The following is a 23733-nucleotide window of genomic DNA, read 5'->3' on the forward strand; positions in this document are numbered from 1 at the left end:
AATCCAAATGTCCATAAACAGGTGAATGGATGATGGTATATCCATATAATGGAATATTTATTAGAATAAAATAGAACCAGTTATACACAACATAAAAGAGTCTCAAACACATTCTAAGCTAACATTCTGCTAAGCAAAGGCAGCAGGCACAATATAGTACATATTATATGATTCCATTTATGTGAAATTCTAGGACAAAGCTAATCCACACTGATGGAAAAAACATCACTGTGTGGCTGGGCGCAGTGGCTCACGCCTGTAATCCCAGCACTTTGGGAGGCCGAGGCTGGCAGATCACCCGAGGTCAGGAGTTCGAGACCAGCCTGGCCAACATGGTGAAACCCCCGTCTCTACTAAAAATTTTAAAAAAATAAAAAAATAGCTGGGCGTGGTGGCGCACATCTGTAATCCCAGATACTCCAGAGGCTGAGGCACGAGAATCGCTTGAACCCGGCGGCAGAGGCTGACAGTGAGCTGAGACCGTGCCATGGCACTCCAGCCTGGGTGACAGAACAAGACTCTGTTCCCAATTAAAAAACAAACAAACAAACAACACATCACTGTGTATCATGTGTAGTCAACAATGTTGACTACGAACATTTTAAACGATAGTAAAATTGATGAAGATATCATTACGATCCTTTTCAGTACTTATTATCTGTAGAATCCTTAAGTCAATGATTCTCAATGTTTTTCTAACCCAACACACCAGGAGGATATCCCAGTCAGTATAGCATTAATCCTCAAAGTAGGGATTAGCGCATTATGGATTTAGAAAAACTCCCTAGGTACTGATATGCTCCTCCAAGAGGAGCCATACTGTCTCCTTTAAGGTTGTGTGTCTTAAACTACTATATAAAGCTATCTGTATAGTGTTGTTTTTGTTACTTTTTAATAAAAATACTCAAAGGTCTAGCGTTTGAAGTTTATAAAATACTTTTACATTTATTATCTCATTTGTTCCTTTAGACTATCTTGAAGTTAAGAGTAGAGATCACTGGCCGAGTGCGGTGGCTCACACCTGTAATCCCAGCACCTTGGGAGGCTGAGGCGGGTGGATCACTTGAGGTCAGGAGTTCAAGGCCAGCCTGGCCCACATGGTGAAACCCCATCTCTACTAAACATACAAAAACAGTTAGCTGGGCGTGGTGGCATGCGCCTGTACTCCCAGCTACTCGAGAGGCTGAAGCAGAACTGCTTGAACCCAGGAGGTGGGGGTTGCAGTGAGTGGAGATCACGCCACTGCACTCCAGCCCGGCTGACAGAGCAAGGCTCCGTTTAAAAAAAAAAAAAGAGTAGAGATCATTATCCCCATTTTCCCATGAAGAAACTTCATTTCAAAGCAATTATGCAACTTCCTCAAGATCACAAAGGTAATAAGGGACAGAGCTAACCCAACACCTGACCAGGTCTTAAAACTCCAAGGCTGAAGTTCTCCCAACATTATAAAAATGTACAATACGTTTACAGAGGAAATTGTATCATTGCTTGGGTTTTAAAATACTCAAGGAAAAAAAAAAATACTGAGGAGAGAGAGAGGAGACAGTGATACAGTTTGGATACTTGCTCCTGCCCGTATTTCATGTTGAATTGTAATCCCCAATGCTGGACGTGGGGCCTGGTGGGAGATGTTTGGATCATTGGGGCGGGATCCCTCATGAATGGCTTGGCCCATTCCCTCATTGATAAGCAAGCTCTCACTCTGAGTTCACATGAGACATGGTCATTTAAACGTTTGTGGCACCATAAGCCATCACCTTGTCAATAAGTGACCTCTCACTCTGAGTTCATATGAAGTATGTGGCACCATCTCCCCCTCTCAACTCTCTCTCTCTTGCTCCTGCTTTCGCCACGTGAAGTGCCTGTGCCCGCTTTGCCTTCTGCCAAGAGTAAAGAAGAGGCCTCCCCAGAAACAGATGCCGGCACTATGCTTCCTGTAAAGCCTGAAGAACCATGAGCCAAGTAAATCTCTTTTCTTACAAGTTACCCAGTGTGAGGTATTTCTTTATAGCAGTGCAAGAATGGCCTAATACAGGCCAGGCGCAGTGGCTCACGCCTGTAATCCCAGCACTTTGGGAGGCCAAGGCAGGCAGATCACCTGAGGTCGGGAGTTCGAGACCACCCTGACCAACATGGAGAAACCCCGTCTCTACTAAAAACACAAAATGAGCCAGGAGTGGTGGCGCATGCCTATAATCTCAGCTACTCGGGAGGATGAGGCAGAAGAATCACTTGAACTCGGAAGGCGGAGGCTGCGGTGAGCCAAGATCACACCATTGCACTCCAGCCTGGGCAACAAGAGCGAAACTCCATCTCAGAGAAAAAAAAGAAGAAGAAAATAACTTTTCTCTACCAAGGCCTCAATGATCCTACAAACTAAACGAAAAGACCATTGGAAAAAAGCTTAAATCTAGACCTAAAACATGTAGACAAATGAGAAAACAATCATAAGAGTTTTAAGCCAGCTGAGAGAAAAACAAGTTATCTAGAGTAAATTCCCAGCTATCACTCACAGAATCACAGAAATACAGTTCTTGCCACTAGCTTTTTATGGAGGAAATTGAGGATACAGGCTTTAACTACTTTGTACAAGGTCACAGAGTTAGTTACTGGCCTGACTCACCTTTGGTGACGCCCCAATTCAGTCCTCTTCTTCCAATAATAGGCTGCCTCTAGCTTAGAGAAAAGCAGTAATTTTTTCTTTGAATTTTGATAGCTTACTACTATTTGATTTACTTATCACCAGAAAATATCTTAAATAGGCAAGGATGAAAAACAAAAGTTAACATACAGTAAAGAAGCAAGCATTGAGGCTAGGCACGGTGGCTCATGCTCACTTTGGGAGGCCGAGGTGGGCGGATCATTTGAGGTCAGAAACTCGAGACCAGCCTGGTTAATAAAACCCCATCTCTACTAAAAATGCAAAAATTTGCCGAGCGTGGTGGCACGTGCCTGTGATCCCAGCTACTCGGGAGGCTGAGGAAGGAGAAGTGCCTGAATCCGGGAGGCGGACGTTACAGTGAGCAGAGATCATGCCACTGCACTCCAGCCTGGACGACAGAGACTCCGTCTCAAAAAAAGAAAAAAATTAAGCATTGAAAAAACATTTTAAGATCAAAGTTCTGGTTCTAGGAAAGATGGAACAAGCACACTCCACCTTGTCTCTCCCTTTGGATGCAACTATAAATCCTAGACAAAATGTATGCCACAGCTTCTTGAGGACTCTGAAAAGTAAGTAACAGAAAGTGGGCTGGAGAAAAAAAATCGTCATTTTTCCTCTAGTATTGCTGTCAAGCTGGAACCCAACAGCAGCCCAAAACCAAGAAGTACTCACTGGGTGCGGAGAGAAAGAGCTCAAAGAAAAAAACATTTCTGGTACAAGGACCAGGAAAAGAAAGATCAAGGACAACAGAAGTTCTCTGCTTGGACCTTTATTCCCCCAACCACTTCCATCTCCCCACCCCACCCCTAGGCAATACTGCAATACCCATGGCTGTGGCAGAACAGCAATAACAGTGACAGACAGGTAGACACTAAAAACTGGAGAAGGAGACCTCTTTTTTCTGATCAATGGAGCTTAATCCCAATAACATGGGACAAGTCACTCTCCTTTCTCTTCTCTATCCACCCACTGATTGATAAGAGAGAATTCACCAAAAACAACAACAACAAATCCTCATTGTGAATGTATGTAACAATAGAGCTAAAAATACATAAAACAAAAATAGATATAAAAGGAAAAATAAACAAATACCGAATTATAGTTAGAAGACTTCAACATGCCTCCCTCTATAATCGACAGAACTAGTAGACAGTATCAGCAAGAATACGAAGACCTGAAGACCAGCATCAACTAAATGTATCTAACATTAACTAACAAAACTATCATTTATAGAATACCCCAACTAACAAGAACAGAACACGGCCAGGAGCAGCGGCTCATGTCTGTGTAACCCTAGCACTTTGGGAGGCCGAGGTGGGCAGATCGTTTGAGTTCAGGAGTTCAAGACCAGCCTAGGCAACAAGGCAAAACCCAGTCTCTACCAAAAACACAAAAATTAGGCCAGGCACAGTGGCTCACGCCTGTAATCCCAGCAGTTTGGAAGACCGAGGCGGGCAGACCTCTTGAGGCCAAGGGTTCGAGACCAGTCTGGCCAACACGGTAAAACCCTGTCTCTACTAAAAATACAAAAATTAGCTGGGTGTGGTGGCGCATGCCTGCAGTCCCAGCTACTTAGCAGGTGAGGCACGAGAATTGCTTGAATCACTTGAACCCATGAGGTGGAGGATGCAGTAAGCCGAGATACACTCCAGCCTGGGCAACAGAACGAGACTCTGTCTCAAAAAAAAATTTAAAAAACACAAAAATTAGAGGCCAGGCGCAGTGGCTCATGCCTGTAATCCCAGCACTTTGGGAGGCCAAGGCAGGTGGATCACCTGAGGTCAGGAGTTTGAGACCAGCCTGACCAATATGGTGAAACCCTGTCTCTACTAAAAATACAAAAATTAGCCGGGCATGGTAGCAGGCACCTATTAATCCCAGCTGCTCGGGAGGCTGAGGCAGGAGAATCACTTGAATCCTTGGGGCGGAAGTTACAGTGAGCCAAGATCGTGCCACTTCATTCTAGCCTTGGTGAAAGAGCAAGACAACATCACAAAAGAAAAAAAGAAAAAGAAAAGATACTCAACTACATTAGGCATTAGAAAAATGCAAATTAATATCAAAATAAGAATCTCTTGACACCTATTAGACTGGCTAAATATCAAATGTTGGGAGGATGCAGAGCAACTGGAACTCTCAAACATTCCTGGTGTGGATGCAAAATGATAATGCCACCCTAGAAGACTGTTTGGCAGCTGATTATGGACTAAAACATACACGTAGCATATGTCCCAGTAATCGGAAGTTACCCTAGAGAAATGAAAGTTTATGTTCACACAAACTGTACATAAACTGTTTAGAGAAGTTCTGTTCATAATTGCCAAAAACTGTAACAAAATGTGGTAAATCTATAAAATGGAATACTATGTAGCAATAAAAAGGAGTAAACTATTACCACACACCATAACATACACAGTTCTAAGCATTATGCTGAAATAAAGTCTCAAATGGTTACGTATTGAGTAATTCCATTTATATGATATTCTTGAAAAGATAAAATTATAGCAATGGAGAACAGATCAGTGGTTGCCAGTAGTTAGAGTTGGGGGATGGCTGAAAAGGGACAGTAAGAATTTCTCTGAGACAATAAACTATATCCTAATTGTGGTGATGTTTACATAAACCTATACATGAATTAAAACTCACAGAACCAGGCCAGGCGTGACGGCTCATGACTGTAATCCCAGCACTTTGGGAGCCCAAGGTGGGCAGATTGCTTGAGCCCAGGAGTTCAAGATCATTTTGGGCAACATAGCAAAAAACTGTCTCTACAAAATAATACAAAAATTAGCTGGGCATGGTGGCACACACCTGTAGTCTCAGCTACTTGGGATACTGAAGCAGGAGGATTGCCTGAGCCTGGAAGGCAAGATTGCAGTGAGCCAAGATCACACCACTGCAATCCAGCCTGGGCAACAGAGCAAGAGCAAGACTGTCTCAAAGAAACAAAAAACAAAAAAAAAATTAACAAAAAAACAAAATCCTCAGAGAACTGTAAAACAGCAAACCAGAAGAGTCAATTTTACCATATGTTAACTTTAAAGAGTTTAATTTAAAGTAAACAAAAAAGGCCTTGAGCTAAACAATTAAGACCTATTTGATCAGTTATAGAATATATACCTGAGAAAATTACTAATTGTTCTAACCTGCTTAAAGGCATATTTAACCACTCAAGTAACAAAACATTATTGTAAAATCTTGTGAAGAATGTTGTATATAGTCTGAGCAACAAAGGGAAACTCTGTCTCTACAAATAATAAAAAAAAGTTAGCCGAACATAGTGGCACATGACTACTATCCCAGCCACTTGGGAGACTGAGGCAGGAGGATAGCCTGAGCCCTGGAGGTTGAGGCTGCAGTAAGTTGTGACACTGCATCCTGGGTGACAGAGACCCGGTCTCAAAAAAAAAAAAAAAAAAAAAAAAGTTGTGTGTAATGGATGTATTAAGATATGGTCATACGGCTGGGCCTATAAAAGCTAACACTGAACTCTGTCTTTTTTTTTTTTTTTTGACAGTTTCGCTCGTTGCCCAGGCTGGAGTGCAATGGCACGATCTCACTCACTGCAACCTCCATCTCCTGGGTTCAAGCACTTCTCCCACCTCAGTCTCCCGAGTAGCTGGTATTACTGGCATGCGCCACCATCCTTGGCTAATTTTTGTATTTTTAGTAGAGAGGGGATTTCACCATGTTACATGGTCAGGTTGGTCTCGAACTCCTGACTTCAGGTGATCCACCCGCCTTGGCTTCCCAAAGTGCTGGGATTACAGGTGTGAGCCACCGCGCCAGGCCAACACTAAACTCTTATACAAGGGATGGCTGAAGGTAGTCTCCCTCAAAGATGAAGTCATTTTCGGAGTCAGTAAAATAGAGACAGGAACTATGGGACATGGAAGGCTAGAAAAGGTTCTATTAATCCGAACCATAAAGGTGTCAAGATGTCTAGACAGGAGTTTCTGTATGGCCAGTTGAAAGACGGCGCCCTCCAAACACAGGCAGGTTAAAAAAGCTACCTGTTGGCCGGGCGCGGTGGCTCAAGCCTGTAATCCCAGCACTTTGGGAGGCCGAGACGGGCGGATCACGAGGTCAGGAGATCGAGACCATCCCAACATGGGCTAACATGGTGAAACCCCGTCTCCACTAAAAAACACAAAAAACTAGCCGGGTGAGGTGGCGGGCGCTTGTAGTCCCAGCTACCCGGGAGGCTGAGGCAGGAGAATGGCGTGAACCCGGGAGGCGGAGCTTGCAGTGAGCTGAGATCCGGCCACTGCACTCCAGCCTGGGCGACAGAGCGAGACTCCGTCTCAAAAAAAAAAAAAAAAAAAGCTACCTGTTAAGCTATGTCCCTTTTGGCATTCTAAACTGGTAAAATCAGACTGAAAGAGAAGACAACGCTTCACATATGTGGAGAAGGGCAAGGGCAAATCTTCAGGAACTTTTACTTATTTCCACCCCTAGATATATAAGAAAGTCTATTCTGAAAATCTCAGCCTTTTCCAACCCTGAAAAACAAAGAAATGTGAGTCCTTATTTTGGCCAAAGCACTGAAAGGAAGGAGGCACACCACAGGAACCAAGCATTGGAAGTAACAGTAAGTTAAAAAATTACAAGTGAGGAGGCCGGGTACGGTGGTTCACACCTGTAATCCTAGCACTTTGGGAGCATGGGGCGGGGGGTGGATCACCTGAGGTCAAGAGTTCGAGACCAGCCTGGCCAACATGGCAAAACCCCATCTCTACTAAAGATACAAAAAATAGCCAGGCATGGTGGCACACGCCTGTGATCCCAGCTACTACAGAGGCTGAAGCAGGAGAATCGTTTTAACCCGGGAAGTGGAGATTGCAGTGAGCCAAGATCGCACCACTGCACTCCAGCCTGGGCGACAGAGCGAGACTCTGTCAAAAAAAAAAAAAAAAAAGAATTACAAGTATTACAAGTGAGGCTGGGCACAGTGGCTCACACCTGTAATCACAGCACTTTGGGAGACAGACGCGAGCAGATCGCTTGAGCCCAAGAGTTCAATAATAGCCTGGGCAACATGCCGAAACCCTGTCTCTACAAAACATCAACAAAATGAACCAGGCATGGTGGCATGCATGCACCTGTGGTCCCAGCTACTTGGGAGGCTGAGGTGGGAGGATGACCTGAGCCTAGGAGTGAGGCTGCAGTGAGCTGGGATAGGGCCACTGTACTCCAGCCTGGGCAATGGCACAAGATCCTGTCTCAAAAACACAAAAAGCAAACAAACAAAAGAAATAACAATAATAAACTCTAACCTTTTTTTAAAAAGTGCTGAACACAGTAATGAAACTATACAGAACATAGCTGAGAATCCAAAAACACATTTTTATTATCTCAAGCAGCCAATATAGAGACTGACACATCAACACACTAAAACATCTACTTTACGCCAAATAGAGGTCCTCATTCAGCCTGTTCTGGAATAGAAGCTACAAATCAGAAAACTGTAAGGGAAAGAGGGGAGGAGGGTGGACCCAGGAGATAGAAACTGCTTTAGAAAAGGACACTTATGATAGTTAAAATGTCACCCAACACCAAGGGAAGAAACAAAAGCAGTAACAAAAACAAACAAATAAATAAAAACCTATATACAGTAGAAACAAGCATTTTTAAAACAGTCTGGAGCTACTTAGTGTGTATCCAAAAAGTAGCCAACTCCCACTAAGGTCCTAAGAGCACCAATAAATTATAAATAGTACCACAATGTAGTTTTTGTTGTTGTTCTTTGCTTTCTTTTTGAGACAGGGTCTCACTGTGCCATCCAGGCCGGAGTGCAGTGGCGGGATCTCGGCTCACTGCAATCTCTGCCTCCTTGGTTCAAGCAATCCTCCCATCTCAGCTCCCCAAGTAGTTGTGACTACAGGCGCAAGCCACCACACCAGGCTATTTTTTTTTATCTTTTGTAGAGATGAGGTTTTATTATGTTGCCCAGGCTGGTCTCAAACTCCTGAGCTCAAGTGATCCGTCCCCCTTGGTCTCCCAAAGTCCTGGGATTACAGGCGTGAGCAACCACACTCGGCCTATAATGTGGTTTTACAAAAAGACCTTGATTCTCCAAGAAGTGGTTAAAATAAGATTAACATTTAACATTCAATGCATAGGGAAAAAAATGTGAATACAAAATTATGTCTGTATTATAACCAAGTTCTAAAAATTTTATAGTTCAGACACCATCTGCCCTTACTAACTACCTGACCCATCAAAGACAGAGAAAGGGGTGTTAAACTCTACCACTATGATTCTCTCAATTTCTCCATTTATATATAACCACTTACATTTAGTATGTCAGTGGTTTCATTCTACGCTTAAGTGTTCCATATTTTATATCATTATGGCTTGTACACTCTAACAAAATAAAGTGTCCCTCTTTGTCCTGTTTTTTTAAAGCAAGTAATAAAAACATCTCTTAAAACAAGGATGGAAAGGGAACACAAAAATACTAAAAGTCTGACTTAAGGGACACGGATTATAGATTAATGTGTTTCAGTTTTCATTAACAGTTATATGATAAATAATGATAAAAACAGAGGAAAAAAGGAAACATAAAATTCATTTTAGAAAAATTTCTACCCAAAATGGTTAAGCAAAATTGGGTTTTGAAGCTTAAACTAAATAAGATTACTTTACATGCCCAAGGAATCAAAATTATAAACAAACTAAAGGAAAAAAAAAATTTAAACAGAAGAAGAAAAAATAATGTGTGTGTGTTTCAATTCTCCCCAAAATTTATGGCTAAGATGGGGAAGATGGCTATTTTCCAACATCTCCACAAATCCCTTTAAGGATAAAGATTTTTCTCATACAGCAATACCATTCTCAGGCCATGAGAAGTACCTTTTTTTTTTTTAAACTTTGAAAAACCATTTTTCCCACTAAATACAAGCTCCCTAAGGCTAGATCCTCATTTGCCTTGTTCACTCTTGTATCCTCCTATAAGAATACAAACTTGATAAATACTGTATTTATTAAATCCTAAATGCTAAAATATCTTTTAAAAAAGTTAAATTGTCCTTTTCAAAGCACACAAAATAAAGGTGTACTGGCTGCTCACCAACAGCTATGGAAAAAGGCTGTCAGAACTCAACCCAGTTCTCTGTTCTACCCTGCCCAGATAACATTCTCCCTGCTTCAGAACTCACACTGCTCATTGTGCACTTTCAGCTACTGATAGCCAACCGTCAAGGACACAACCAAAAAGTTGGAGCTCCTGCAGCTATGTGGTCTGTCTTCCCCTAATAGATCTCAGGTTATTTGAGCTCTAAATCTAAAAACAAAATTCTAAAATTTAATTTTTCACCATGAAAATCACCTATTTTCCTAACCAACAAAGATTGTACTTGAAGAAGTCTTTCTGGCTAAACAATGAGAAAAGACTCAAGCAAATAAATGAGACTTCAATTAACTTCACCACTGACTACCGTGTCAGTCACAGACTTTAAGTATGACTGAGAATGTTCAACGGATGTAAGTTAACATCAGGCAAAACCCTCCAAAGAAGTTACCATGCTTTCCCTCTTGCATTCTCCAGATGGCCTGTATTTTTATATTATGTGCCATACAGAACCCCTATTTCAGATTTTTATTTCATATGTGTATCTGAGTTGCTTTAACGCATTTACAACTTGCAAAATACTATGACTAGAATGTGACACTAGGAAAGCTTAAACCAAATCAACTGATTGTATTATGCTTCAATCAGACTTTTACTTTACAATACATCTTAGATATTCTGGCTATGATTACACTGGTCTAGCCTAGCTGGTTTTCTCACTGCCTGTGTTTTTGTGCTTTTCTTTCTTTTGAGGGGAGTAGAGGGGTGCACACCTATTTCCCCTATACGAAGAAATGTGTTCACAGAAGGGAAATGGTCTACAGAGTGAATAAATGGAAAAGACCAGAGTGAGAACTTCACTGAACATGAGAGATTAAATCTGGGGACAGGCCATGGTAGCTCACGCCTGTCATCCCAGCACTTCGGGAAGCTGAGGCAAGTAGACTGCTCAAGTCCAGGAGTTCAAGACTGGCCTGAGCAACAAAGCGACACCCAGTCTCCACTAAAAATACAAAAATTAGTTGGGCGTGGTGGCGCATGCGTCTGTAGTCCCAGCTATTCGGGAGGCTGATGTGGGAGGATCACTTGAGCCCAGGGGACAGGGGTTGCAGTGAGCTGAGATCGAATCACTGTACTCCAGCCTGGGTTGCAGAGTGAGACTGTCTCAAAACTAATAATAATAAAATGAAATAAATCTGGGGATAAGTATTCTGGTCATTAGAGAGGCAAACACCATTGTAAGACAAGCATAACTCTTTAATCAGGTTTCACCATGGCCTAAAATGATGAAACACTCAAGACCAACTTTATATGCTCTGATTTCAGACTCACAGTGCAACTTTCTGATTATTAAATGCTTCCTTAAGTGCCTCAACTCCCAAGTACTTCCATATAAGGAATAGTGTCCTGTAGAATACAGACACAGGTAATTCAGGAGAAAAGCATATCCCCTCCTTGTGAATTACAATACTAAAGTATTATTATAATTTACAAATCAGTGTGTTTGATTGGTCTCAATCACCCCTAGGAGATGAACTACTAAAATGGAATTTCTGGATCTTCAAGGCTAAAGAATAGGCTGTGGAATGTATGATCACATTGAGATACCACCCCACCCTGTCTAGGCAGCCAGCTGGCATCCCTCTAAGAGGACTTAAGTTCAATTCTCCCTAAATTGTCACAGTAATTACAGGAATCTTTTATGCTTAATTATCCATAACCAGAATTCACAAGAACTGAGATCTAAAAAGCAAAATGCCTGTAAATGCAAACATGCCTACTAACAATTCAACAGCACTGAGATGCATAAAAAGCAGACTGAGCGCAGTGGCTCAGGCCTTTAATCCCAGCACTCTGGGAGGTCGAGGAGGGCAGATTGTTTGAGCCCAGGAGTTCAAGACCAGCCTAGGCAACACAGTAAGACCCTGACTCTTAAAAAAACTTTATATATATATATATGTGTGTGTGTGTATATATGCACGAAAAGCAATAAAGGCCAGTAAACAATGATAGCTAAACAAAACAAACATCTGACACTAATGAAATTTTTAAAAATTTCACTCTCCCAACCGTAATCTTATTAGCAAAACCATACTAAAGTACCCTCAATTCAAGAAGTATCTTCAAATTCTCAAAACAAAAATTTGGCTTAAAAACATCACCCAAAGGGTATAATTAATGTTGAAGGAGGTTATCTGATGTAAATATAGATGCCTTTTTAACTTCTATATATAGTCTGCTATCTTTCAAGTAATGAGCATGTAAAACTTGGAATAAAACTTGCTTTGAAAAAAATCAAACAAACTAACAAAAACGTATAAATAAAGCAACTGTAAACTTTCGAAGTTAGTAAGGTGTCATTCATTCCAGAAAAATGTATCTAAGGGTACTCTTCCCTAGGATGACAAGCAGAAACATTAGAAAGTTACTTAATATAGCCAGGTGGGGTGGCTCACCCCTGTAATCCCAGCACTTTGGGAGGCTGAGGCAGGCAAATCACGAGGTCAGGAGTTCAAGACCAGGCTGACCAGCCTGGTGAAACCCCATCTCTACTAAAGATACAAAACTTAGCCGGGCGTGGTGGCGCGCGCCTGTGACCCCAGTTACTCAGGAGGCTGAGGCAGGAGAATCACTTGAACCCGAGAGGCAGGGGTTACAGTGAGCTGAGATCGTGCCACTGCACTCCAGCCTGGGCGACAGAGCAAGAATCCATCTAAAAAAAAAAAAAAAAAAAAAAAAGTTACTTAATATAATACTAAGATGACAAATTTTCCCTAGCATATTCTTCATGAATCCAAGTTCTATTAACTCTGGATATACAAGGAGAGTGGGGGAGTTGTCCACAGAAAATTAAAGATGGTATAATATTTACTTTTAATTGATATATCTGATATTAACTAGTTAGAAATGGAGGATAAACAGTCCCATTGACAATAGTACAAAAATAAAATACATAGGAATAAATTTAGTAAGAAAGGTATAGGAACTATATGAAAAAATATAAAATCTATAAAACATTTGTTGAAAGACCTAAAATAAACTTGAACAAATAGACACACACAAATTATCATCAAAAACTGTTAAGGCCGAGTGCGGTGGCTCACGCCAGTAATCCCAATACTTTAGAGGCCAAGGTGGAAGGATCACTTGAGGTCATGAGTTAGAAACCAGCCTGGGCAACACAGTGAGACCGTGTCTACAAGAAAATAAAATAAACAAATTTTTTTTGAGACGGAGTCTCGCTCTGTCCCACTGGCTGGAATGCAGTGGCGCGATCTCAGTTCACTGCACTGCCTCCCAAATTCAAGCAATTCTCCTGCCTTAGCCTCCCGGTGGCACATGCCACCACGCTCAGCTAGTTTTTCTGTATTTTAAGTAAACACAGGGTTTCACCGTGTTAGCCAGGATGATCTCAATCTCCTAACCTTGTGATCTGCCAGCTTCAGCCTCCCAAAGTGCTGAGATTTAGAGGCGTGAGCCACTGCACCCAGCTGGAATGGACTCTTCTAAGACAGTTTCAGAAACCAAAGAGGAAAAGAGGAATATATATAATTACTTGAAAATGTCTGTGAAACAAATAAGGTTAAAAGATAAATGAGGGCAGGTACAGTGGCTCCCGCCTGTAATCCCAGCACTTTGGAAGACCAAGGCGGGCAGATCACTTGAGGTCAGGAGTTTGAGACCAGCCTGGTCAACATGGCAAAACTCCATCTCTACTAAAAGTACAAAAATTAGCCAGGTATGGTGGCGAGCGCCTGTAATCTTAGCTACCCAGGAGGCTGAGGCAGGAGAATCGCTTGAACCCAGGAGGCGGAGGTTGCAGTGAGCTGAGATCACACCACTCCAGCCTGGGCAACAAGGGCAAAACTCCGTCTCCCAGAAAAAAAAAAAAAAAAAAAAAAGGATAAATGAAAGACAAGAAAAATACACATGCCATATAAAAAGAATTAATATTCCATAAATGCTCCTACAGGAAGAAAAAAAAAAAAGAAAGAAAAATGAACCAAGGACATGAGCAGACAATTCTGAATAAAGGAAATCCAGTGGCCATTACACATACCAAATAAGGCTAGCCCCAGTAACAGGGAAGTTAAAATTAAGACAAACTGCATGACCCATTTATCATCTAGCAGACTAGTAAAAATTAAACTATGTATTTACGCCCAGCGGTTTGATGATATGAAGAAGCTACTTGGGATGAAAATTATGGTAACCTATTTAGAGAGTAATCTAGAAATAAAAATATTTAAAATATATTTCTCTGTTAACCCAGAATTCCCACTTTGGAGACGCTACAGAAATAAAAGAATCAGCAAATAAGGTGGCATGTACAAGGATATTTATTGTAGCACTTTGTTAAGTGGCAAAAATCTAGAAATGATCTAAATGTTCACAGGAAAATAACAATAAATTATGGTACATCCATGCTACAAGACACAATAGGACTATTTAAAAGAACAAGATAGAATTATATTTACTGTGGGCTGAGTGCAGTGGCTCACATCTGTAATCTCAGCACTTTGGGAGGCCATGGCAGGCAGACTGCTCATGTCCAGGAGTTCGAGACCAGCCTGAGCAATACAGCAATATCTCATCTCCTCTTAAAAAAAATAATAGGCCGGGTGCGGCAGCTTATGCCCATAATACTAGCACTTTGGGAGGCCGAGGCGGGCGGATCATGAGGCTAACATGGTGAAACCCCATCTCCACTAAAAGTACAAAAAATTAGCCAGGCGTGGTGGCAGGTGCCTGTAGTCCCAGCTACTCGGGAGGCTGATGCAGGAGAACGGCGTGAACCTGGGAGGCGGAGTATGCAGTGAGCCGAGATCATGCCACTGCACTCCAGCCTGGGCAACAGAGCGAAGTTCCATCTTAAAACAACAACAGCAACAACAACAACAATAATAATAATAAAAAATTATAGTGGCTGGGTGCGGTAGCTCACGCCTGTAATCCCAACACTTTGGGAGGCCGATGCAGGCAGACTGGTCGAGCCCAGGAGTTTAAGACCAGCCTGAGCAACACAGCAAAATCTCATCTCTTATTTTAAAAAATAATAATAAAGATTATATTGGCCAGGCGCAGTGGCTCACGCCTGTAATCTCAGCACTTTGGGAGGCCGAGGCAGGCGGATCATGTGAGGTCAGGAGTTCAAGACCAGCCTGACCAACATGGACAAACCATGTCTCTACTAAAAATACAAAATTAGCGGGGCATGGTGGCACATGACTATAATCCCAACTACTAGGGAGGCTGAGGCAGTAGAATCACTTGAACCTGGGAGGCGGAGGTTGCAGTGAGCTGAGATCACGCCATTGCACTCCAGCCTGGGCAACAAGAGCAAAACTCCATCTCAAAAAAAACCAAAACAAAAAAGAATTATATTGGCCGGGCGTGATGGCTCATGCCTGTAATCCCAGCACTTTGGGAGACCAAAGCAGGCAGATCACTTGAGGTCAGGAGTTTGAGACCAGCCTGGCCAACATGGCAAAACCTCATCTCTACTAAAAATACAAAAACTATCTGGGTGTGGTGGCAGGTGCTTGTAATCCCAGTTACTCTGAAGGCTGAGGCAGGAGAATCGCTAAACCCAGGAGGTGGAGGTTGCCTCCACCTAGGCGACAGGGTAAGACTCTGTCTCAAAAAACAAAACAAAACAAGAAAAAGAATTATATTTACTGACCATGACATGTTTAAAAAAAAAAAAAGCGTGTTATAGAGTAATATAAATAATAGGATCTCTCCTTAGTAAAAACAAAAAAATTCTACATATGTACATTTACATGAGTATATACAGTACTTAATTAAGCACTGAGAGAAATATTGAAGCATATTCATTGATAATCTGTTAAAATTTTGGGTAATTACGACTGTCATAGAATAGATGATGTAACACTATAGGGTAAACATCCCTAATCCAAAATCTGAAATGCTCCAAAACCTGACATTTTTTTATCGTTGACATGATGCTTGAAGAAATGCTCTTCAAGGCCGGGCGCGGTGGCTCACGCCTGTAATTGCAGCACTTTGGGAGGCCAAGGCAGGCGGATCACGAGGTCAGGAGATCGCGACCATCCTGGCTAACACAGTGAAACCCCGTCTCTACTGAAAATACAAAAAATTAGCCAGGCGTGATGGCGGGCACCTGTAGTGCCAGCTACTCAGGAGGCTGAGGCAGGAGCATGGCATGAACCCGGGAGGCGGAGCTTGCAGTGAGCCGAGATCGCGCCAAGGCACTCCAGCCTGGGCAACAGGGTGAGACTCCGTCTCAAAAAAAAAAAAAAAAAAAAAAAAGAAATGCTCTTCAAGTGTTCCAGATTTTGGATTTTAGGATTAGGGATGTACAACTGGTGTAATGCAAATATTCCAAAATCCAAAAAATTCCAAAATATGAAACACTTCTGGTCTCAAGCATTTCAGATAAGGGATACTCAATGTGTATTGGTTGAAAGAGCTAACTTATATAAATGATTATACAGTTGTACAACACAAAGCAAAAGGAGGTCCATTAGTGTTTTTACAGCTCAAGGTAGTGAACCTATTTAACGAAACCTCACTGTTGAGAAATTGTTCAGTCATAAAAAGAAGCAAAAGAAGTGTTTTTTACTTTTTTTTTTTTTTTGAGATAGTCTATCTCTGTCACCCATGCTGGAGTGCAATGGCACAGTCCTAGCTCACTGCAGCCCTGAACTCCTGGGTTCAAGTGATCCTCCTGCCTCAGCCTCCCAAGCAGCTAAGGCTACTGGCAAAGACACCATATCCAGCTACTTTAAAAAATTTGGGGCCAGGCATGGTGGTTCATGCCTGTAATCCCAGCACTTTGGGAGGCCAAGGAGGGTGGATCACCCGAGGTCAGGAGTTCAAGACGAGCCTGGCCAATATGGTGAAACCCCATCTCTACTAAAAGTACAAAAATTAACTGGGCATGGTGGCAGGCACCTGTAATCCTAGCTACTTCAGAAGCTGAGGCAGGAGAATCGCTTGAACCCAGGAGGCGGAGGTTGAGGTGAGCCGAGATCGCACCACTGCACTCCAGCCTGGGTGACCGAGGGAGATTCTGTCTCAAGAAAAAAAAAAAAAAATTCGTAGAGCCAGGGTTCCACTGTGTTTCCCAGGCTGGTTTCGAACTCCTGTCCTCAAGTGATCCTTCCGACTTGGCCTCCCAAAGTGCTGGGATTACAGACGTGAGACACCAGGCCTGGCCAGTGAAGTTTATTTTTAGGTTTAGAAAACGTGTAACATCTTTACATATCTTTGAAATATTTAAAATATTTCAGCCAGGTTCAGGGGCTCATGCCTATAATCCCAGCACTTTGCAAGGCTGAAGTAAGTGAATCACCTGAGGTCAGGAGTTTGAGACCAGCCTGGCCAACGTGAAAAAACCCCGTCTCTACTAAAAATACAAAAATTAGCCAGGTGTGGTGGCAGATGCCTGCAGTCCCAGCTACTAGGGAGGCTGAGGCATGAGAATTGCAGGAATCCGGGAGGTGGTGGCTGTAGTAAGCCGAGATGGCACCACTGCACTCCAGCCTGGGTGACAGAGTGAGACCCTGTCTCAAAAAAGTAAATAAAAAATAAGATGTTTTTAATTATTTATAAGTTACAAAAATCACATGTATTTTTTCCTCATCTTTTAAAAAACTGCCTTCTTCCTTCTAAACCTACTTAATTTCTTGCCAACAACATTTATAATTTACTAATCAAATTTCTCCAATGGTCTGAGTAGGCTTTTTTTAAAAGTAAAATTTCCGAGTACCCATTTTTCATTTCAATCATCTCATCCTAAACCTTGCCCTTTTATGCTAAAGTGTTAATGCTGACTCAACACATTTGTCAAGTATGTTTTTTTTCTCCCACTTCTGGACCCTTCAAACTTTAACCAGTTTCTTCAGCAACCAAAACTCATGCCATATTAAGTGTATTGTGTTACTTTGTCAGTGAAGAAAAAACTTCACATGTATCTTCAAAGTAAAAATGACACCGCACTCACACCTGTAATCCCAGCACTTTGGGAGGCCAAGGCTGGTGGATCACTTGAGCCCAGGAATTCGAGATCAGCCTGGCCGACAGAGTGAGACTCGTCTCTACTAAAAACACAAAAATTAGCCAGGCATGGTGGCGTATACCTGTAGTCCCAACTACTTGGGAGGCTGAGGCAGGAGAATTGCTTGAACCCGGGGGCAGAGGTGGCAGTGAGCGGGGATCGCTCCAGTGCAGCACTCCAGCCTGCGCAACAGAGGGGGACTCCGTCTCAAAAAAAAAAAAAAAAAAAGAAGACAACTCTTTTTTTCTCTTTTCTCTTTCTTGACCTCATTGAAATAAAATTTTCTATACAAAAAGGCAACTAGAAAAATGCTACTACATTTTGACAAAGATTTTTTTTTTTTTTTTTGGAGCCGGAGTCTTGCTCCGTCCCCAGGCTGGAGTGCAGTGGCACGATCTTAGCTCACTGCAACCTCCACTTCCCGGGTTCAAGTGATTCTCCTGCCTCAGGCTCCCAAGTAGCTGGGACTATAGGCATGCACCATCATGCTCAGCTAATTTTTGTATTTTTTAGTAGAGATGGGGTTTCACCATGATGGCCAGGATGGTCTCCATCTCCTGACCTCATGATCCACCTGCCTCGGCCTCCCAAAGTGCTGGGATTACAGGCGTGAGCCACCCGGCCAACAAAGATGATTTCGAAACCTGTAAGCCAAGACATACAAAAGATTATATAAACCTATAGGCTATCTTAATTTTTTTTTCTTTTTTTTTTTTTTTGAGACAGAGCCTCCATCTGTCACCCAGGCTGGAGTGCAGTGGCACGATCTTAGCTCACTGCAACCTCCACCTCCCAGTTCAAGCAATCCTCCTGCCTCAGCCTCCCACGTAGCTGGGAATGCAGATGCGCACCACCATGCCTGGCTAACTTTTTTATTTTTAGTCGAGATGGGATTTCATCATGTTGACCAGGCTGGTATCAAACTCCTGACCTCAAGTGATCCGCCTGCCTCGGCCTCCCAAAGTGCTGGGATTACAGGCATGAGCCACTGCACCGGCCTACTCTCTTAAGTTTAAAATTGCTTGTGGGCAAGGCATGGTGGCTCACACCTTTAATACCAGCACTTTATGAGGCAGAGGTGGGAGGACCTCCTGAGCCCAGGAATTCGAAACCAGCCTGGGGAATGTGGCGAAACCCCGTCTATACAAAAAAATAATAATAAATCCAGCGGCACATGCCTACAGTCCCAGCTACTTAGGAGGCTGAAGTAAGAGGATCACTTGAACCTGGGAGGAGGTTGAGGCTGCAGTGAGCTGAGATTGTACCACTGCACTCCAGCCTGGGTGAAAGAGTGAGAACCCGTCTCAATCAATAAATCAATAAAAATAAAATTGCTTGTTAGTTATAAGCTGAGAGGAGTTGGAAAAAAAATTGTTTGCTACTTTCAACACTATTCTGCATTAGAAACTGAGTAAAAGCAACAGAGAATAAAGAAAGCCAAAATCAAGAACTGAAAACAGACTGGGCACAGCGGCTCCCACCTATAATCCCAGCACTTTGGGAGGCCAAGGTGGGTGCATCACTTGAGGTCAGGAGTTCGAGACCAGCCTAGCCAACATGGTGAAACCCCACCTCCACTAAAAATACAAAAATCAGCTGGGCATGGTGGCGCACGCTTGTAACCCCAGCTACTTGGGAGGCCGAAGCAGCAGAAATCACTGGAATCCAGGAGGTGGAGGTTGCACAGTGAGCCGAGATCCAGCCACTGTACTCCAGGCCGGGAGACAGAGCAAGACTTTGTCTCAAAAAACAAAACAAAACAACAAGAACTGAAAACAATTCATGAAGCAAGGATAGACTAAATTACAAGCACTTAAAATAGTATTTTTTAATTTTCTGAAGCTCTAAGTAAGAGTTTTAAAGTTTTGATAGCAATTAAGTCCTGCTATATACACAAAATTTTAAAATCCTCGTCAAATGCAAATAAGGGGATTAAGCATTGTGGAAAATGTGTTTTGGTATGTAGGTTGCCAATTCAACTTTTTAAATTAAAAATAATCTCTTGGAAAATACTCATTCAATTTTTTAAATTTGTATAAATTAAAGAGTTTTGGCCAGGTGAGGTGGCTCACACCTGTAATCCCAGCACTTTGTTTGGGAGGCCAAGGCAAGAGGATTGCTTGAGCCCAGCCTGCGCAACATGACAAAATACTATCAATACAAAAAATACAAAAATTAGCCCTGCGTGGTGGCACACGCCTGTAGTCCCAGCTATGTGGAGAGCTGAGGTAGGAGGATTGCTTGAGCCCAGGAGGTCCAGGCTGCAGTGAGCAGAGACCACTGCACTCCAGCCTGGGCAACAGAGTGAGACCCTGTTCAAACAATAAAAATAATAAAAAATAAGAGTTTTTATAAATCATAAAGAAGTTGGTTTTGGTTTGCATACCACTGATTTTTAAAACTCCTTTTTAAAATAAACACTGGGGTGAAATATCACCAAGGCATTCCTGGCAATTTCTGTACTTTATAGTTTCACTCTAAAATCTGCCCTCAAATCTAGAACTGCTAACAATGACAGAGGTCAGACCAAAGAATAAGCAACTGCTCCCAAAAGAAACGGAGGTTTCCTAAACACAAAGCAGATATTCAAATATGCACTGATCAATGGTGAACTAAACAATACTTTGCTAGGAATTTGTTAAGGCAAAAGGACCCTTCCCCCAGTGAATGCAAACTATCTAAGAATGAATTTTTAAAAGTTTAATATTTTAAAATATTTTGGTAGAGACAGAGTCTCACTATGTTGCCCAGGCTGGCCTCTAACTCCTGGGCTCAAGGGATCCACCTTCCACTTCCCAAAGTGTTGGGATTACAAACATGAGCCACAGAGCACCCGCCTGAATGACATTTAAATACCAACATATTAAAGCATGAAAAACACTGAGTTAACTAACATCTATGTGATAGCTCTGCTAACACCTTACTTGAAAAGTCTAAGTCAGAAATGGCACATTTCAGTAGTAACTGCAAGGGCATACTTAGTAAATGAGCGATCATTACATAGGTGTTCAGTGTTTGACAGTTCCTTTAAACCAAAAGAGAAAATTACATAGCTTCAGGGTAATACAGAACTCACATATCTAATAGTAACTAACATGTTTTTGAAAAATCTCCTTAAAACGAATAACAAGATCACTGAGTATTTACACTGAAAATATTGTTTTCTCCTGAGACATCATATGACCTATACAGGAATTTATCTACAATCTCATTTCAATAACCTGATAAGAATAATGCATCTATATATGTGGCTTAGCAGTATTAAAAAGCTTGACTCAGTTCAAGTTATAAATTTAAATTTCATCCACTAGACTGTGATCTCAAATAAGTTAACTTCTCTTTTGCAGATGTAAAAACCCAGGCTGAGATGAAATAAGGGTGATTCAATCACACTGCCTAACCTGAAACGTAGGAAATATATCAGTGAATTACTGTGAAATACTTTTTATTCACCAGGCACCGTGGCTCACGCCTGTAATCCTAGCACTTTGGGAAGCCAAGGTGGGCGGATTGCCTGAGCTCAGGAGTTCGAGATCAGCCTGGGCAACATGGTGAAACCCATATCTACTAAAATACAACAACAACAAAAAATTAGCCGGGCGTGGCAGCGTGCACCTGTAGTCCTAGCTACTTGGGAGGTTGAGGCAGGAGAACTGCTTGAATCCAGGAGGCGTAGGTTGCAGTGAGTCGAAGGTTGCAGTGAGCCGAGACCGTGCCACTGCACTCCAGCCTGGAGACAGAGCCAGACTCCGTCTCAAAAAATAATAATAATAATAAAAATTAAAACAAAGAAATACTTTTCATTCAAGCATGCTAGACTGCAAACATGCTTTTAGAATAAAAGTGACTAGATTACTAGTACTTAGAGGGTTCATATTTTTCAAACTTGAAAGTTAGGCTGTATGACAACTTAGGTATTTGACAAGTATTCTAGGGAAGGGTGGAAGTGAATATTTAAAATTCAACTATCTCCAGAAAAACCCAATACATGAAGTCATTACAAGTATTTTTTAGAATCAGTCAGCAAAGATCATTACTGTACAAACACCTCAAAGTTAAGGTCACTAAGAAAGCACTAACTCCTCTCCTCAGTTAACGAATCACTGTAAAGCAGCCCAACTCTCCTTTCTACCTACCTCAGATTAATATTTTTCTCCATGGACAGATTTCCATGCTCAGGGATATGTAATAGGGGAGGAGGAAAAAAAAAAAAAACACCACACAAGTATCAGTGAGTACCAAAAAGCTAAGTGTTCAGCACAGGGAGGGAATCCACAAATGAGAAAACATTTGACAGCTCCCGCCTCCCAAAAGCCATTTAATCTGCCTCATAAACATTACTGCTGAAACACACTCTGAGCGAGTGGTTCGATGGATCTCCTACACCAAGTCTCCTAACCGGGAAACAATCAACTGAATCGTCCCGACTCTTTCAGGCAATCAGGAAGCCCGGGAGAATTATTAGACGCTGACGTCCGCAGGCCCAGGAGCTGAGAAAAGGGTAAACAGCACAATCGCAGGTAGGCTGAAAAAAACAAAACAACAACAAACACACACACACGCGCGCGCGGAAAATTGGGAAAGAAGTTGGCTGGAAGGTTAGAGAGAGGCGAGGCCGATGTCTGTCTGGTTCCGAGAGGACGGCACTGCAGGGGCAGGCAGCGATTAACTGGGCATTTGGAAATGTTGAGAGTTATCTGAGAGACCTGACAGGGGTACAAGACACAAGAACGCTGGTACGTGGCTCAGAGAAGACACGCGGGGGTGGGGCCCGCCGCGCTAAACCCCAGGCTCCCTGAATGAGCCCTCAAAGATCGCAGCCTGAGAAAGTCAAAGGTTCAAGGAGGCCCGTACCCGCGGGGCAACGCCACTACCCGGAACACCGCTGCGCGCGGAACCTCCCGGTCCGAGGCCTCGGGGTCGGCCCTCCAGAAGTCGGAGCAGCCCCTGGGGCTCCCGGCCCCTCCTGGCCCAGCCTCTCTGTCCTCTCTTCTCAACACCCACAGCCTAGGACCGGACCCCTGAAACTGACAGGAAGCTTCCGGTCGAGCGCCCGCGCCAGCGGCGGGGCAAAAGCAGCAATATGCTCTCAGTGCCGCCAGTGACACTCACCGGCCCGAAACCTCGAATGAAACCAGCAGCTCCGGGGGCGGCGGCAGCAGTGGCAGCAGGAACCGAACATCCAAAATGGCGGCTCCCTCGGCCTCACCACCGCTACTGCAGGCGGAGGGATCCTAAGGAAGGAGAGAGTTTTTAACTAACTTCACACACTATTGAGGAAACTTCGCTCCCTGGCCTCCTTGTCTAGTCGCTTCCGTGTCCCCGCACTGCAACTTCTCGTGCCTCTCCTCTCGGATTAACCAAGAACTCGGACCCTGCCGAGGACTATTTGCCAAGGAGGAGGCGACTGCTTCTGGCAGAGCGACGCAAAGCGTAGCAAGGGTCTGGGCTGTCACTGATGACGCGAGACGCTGCTGCCGAGTCACCGCTGCGAAGAGTCTGAGCGAGAAAGATCCGGCCGACCCCAGAGCGGACAGACATTGGTTCCGCTTGGCGGGAGGCGGGGGAGGGGCTGGGCTACCAGGAAGCGGTGGGGCCACCTGGAGGAGGCGGAGCTAGGTCAGGTAGTCCAGGAAGTGGGAGCAGGCGAGGCAGGTGGGGGCGGAGAAGATAGCAGGGCTGAAATGGTGTTCATCCACGGGCATCCCAAACTCTTTGCTGTCTCCTGTAAGATTTTTGCTTTCTTTTTAACTGAAGGAGCATGCTCCAGGTGGTATTCTATGGTTTTATGGTGTCTTTGCAACATATTTTACGAAAAGTTAAGAGGATGACTCACAAGAATGGATTCCACGCCCAGTACCGCGGTTCATGCACAGCTCAAGTCACTTAAACTCCAGGGATTCAGTTTCCTCGTATGTAGAAAGACGACTTGGACTCATGTTAGCTGAAACCCTT

At 43.1% G+C, this 23733-nt stretch overlaps 1 protein-coding gene across 5 annotated transcripts in view; it reads right to left on the reverse strand.

Annotated features, from left to right (window-relative positions):
* Positions 1 to 23325, reverse strand: part of AP1G1 (adaptor related protein complex 1 subunit gamma 1) — an 88722-nt gene extending 65397 nt beyond the window's left edge. For 2 of the 5 annotated variants that reach the window (XM_021932135.2, XM_021932134.2), the window contains exon 1: positions 22891 to 23325. The gene's annotated coding sequence lies outside the window, so the exon portion shown is untranslated. Of the gene's footprint in view, positions 1 to 2623; positions 2677 to 22632; positions 22760 to 22890 lie in introns of those variants that run through there. The other 3 variants (XM_021932133.2, XM_021932131.2, XM_021932136.2) reach the window with 3 other exon arrangements.
* Positions 23326 to 23733: the final 408 nt, after the last annotated feature.

Source organism: Papio anubis, chromosome 18 (genome assembly GCF_008728515.1).
Source record: "Papio anubis isolate 15944 chromosome 18, Panubis1.0, whole genome shotgun sequence".
NCBI lineage: Eukaryota > Metazoa > Chordata > Mammalia > Primates > Cercopithecidae > Papio > Papio anubis.